Source organism: Lactuca sativa, chromosome 6 (assembly GCF_002870075.4).
Source record: "Lactuca sativa cultivar Salinas chromosome 6, Lsat_Salinas_v11, whole genome shotgun sequence".
NCBI lineage: Eukaryota > Viridiplantae > Streptophyta > Magnoliopsida > Asterales > Asteraceae > Lactuca > Lactuca sativa.
This window is the reverse complement of record NC_056628.2, coordinates 128,733,828-128,735,901: the sequence shown is the minus strand read 5'-3', so window position 1 is coordinate 128,735,901 and position 2,074 is coordinate 128,733,828.

Here is a 2,074-nt window from a genome sequence, read left to right as displayed (position 1 = left end):
TTATGGCACCATTTAGCACCATTTTATGGAGTTTACGGCCTTAGAACCTTTTGGGCCGTAAAATCCTTTACTCTTGGTGTTCTAAGTGTGTTAGCTAGTCCAAAACTCATTTAGGTACATGCCCAAATTGGTCTCTTGGCTTAAGGAAGGAGTTAGGGTGTCCTTTGACCCCTTTATAGGTGTTTACGGCCCAAGAACTTGTCTTGGCCGTAAACTCCTCAATACTAGTGATTTCTCAAGTTTTCTAGGTTCTAAACACTTTAGGGTACATGTTTTAATTTAATCTTAAGCCTTAGGAAGTGTTTCAAAGCATTTTGGCACCTTAAACATGGAGTTCACGACCTAAGAAGCTCCTTGGCCGTGAACTCACTTCTATCCATGATTCCTAATTGTTTTGTGGTCTAAAGCATGAATTGGAGGCTTCTAGTTCGAGTTCTAAGGCTTTAAGGGTCATTAGAACCCTTTAGGACCTTAAAATGGAGTTTACTCCCTAAGAACGTTCTTGGGCGGTAAACTCCCGGATCTCACATATTTGGCATGTAATCTATGTTATTAAGCTTATAACAAGTATTATAAAACAACTAGAGAAATGTACTCACGATTTGGGATAAAAACCCGAAGATCCGTGAGAGAGAATTTTGGCTTTTCTCTAATTGAAATTCAACAAATGAACCAATTTGGTTCAGAATTCTATTTATAGTCCTGAGATATTTTTGGCAGAAAATATTTTTATTCCTGGAACGAACTCTAATGTCCTAGAGTCTTGGAATAACAGTGTTGCACAAAACCCTAGTGCATCCACTCTCCTAGTATCTCCTTAAGTGTAAATCCTGAAAACTGCCAAACTTACACTCGGAGTCTGAATTTTCACTGTAACTGTTCTACTTCTATTAGCTTGATATGGCTTGTTCATAATGGAAATTTCGGGTTGTCACATAATCTTTACAAAAAAAAAACATAACAAAAGAGTTACTTTACACATAAAATCATAACTTTGTATTTGGGTTAATTTGACATCTTAACACATTAAGGCCTTATGACAATGACGTAAACACTAGAGAATAAGGACTTAACAACCATTATGAGGTGTGATGACATAATGATCATTTAGTGGTCAAACCACATCACAAAGTACATTGCCTTAAAGAGAAAAATACCAAACTAAGGTTTTGGGGGTTCTTCTCTCAACCCATTACACTTTTAAATCACCAACACACATTTAGGGTCAAGATGAAACACAACCAAAACGAGCAAAATTACTTACCTAAGATGAGCGAGATTAAAGATTCCATGCGAAAGCCATGTGCAAAGACAATCCTCTTTTCTTTTTCCTATCCAACATCTCTTTGGATATGTCGTCTCTCTCGTCGTCTCTTTAAAGATTTTCTCCACCATTATTCCTCCAAAAAACTCTAGAACAAATCTTACTTATGAAGTACGAAATAGGCTAGAGAGATTTGGAAAATCTCATTCACCCAGTCCATAGTTTCACTTTTTTGTAACCTAAATATCATGTTCTTGAAATCAAGGCTTTTCCTCACTCATGTAACCCTCTCTCTTTCTTATTTTTCTTGGTCGAAAATTAATTTACACAAGGATAGAATGAAGCTTGGAGCTTGCCTTCTTTTCTTGAGTGTTTGGTTCCACACTTCTTTTCTCTTAATTTCTTGTTTATTGCCGCCTTGCACAAAACACACACACTCTTAGGTGTAGGGTGGATCGAGAGGTTACAAGAGCTAAGGAGGGTTGACCTTTGTTTAGTTTGGGTTGCCAAAAGATGCTCATCCCATAAGAAACAACAATGTATGAGATTTCATGCATCTTTCACCATATGACAAACCAAGTCCTTCTATTTTGTCATAAATAACCAAATTCCTAACAACACAAGATTCTAGATACATTACTTTAGTCCCATTGATTTAATTATTTTCATTACAATACTTCTCATCATTTTATTATTATTATTATTATTATTATTATTATTATTATTGTTATTGTTATTGTTATTATTAGTCGATTTCTTTAAATTTTAAAATATTTCATATCTAGATTTATAAAATACGACTATAATAAT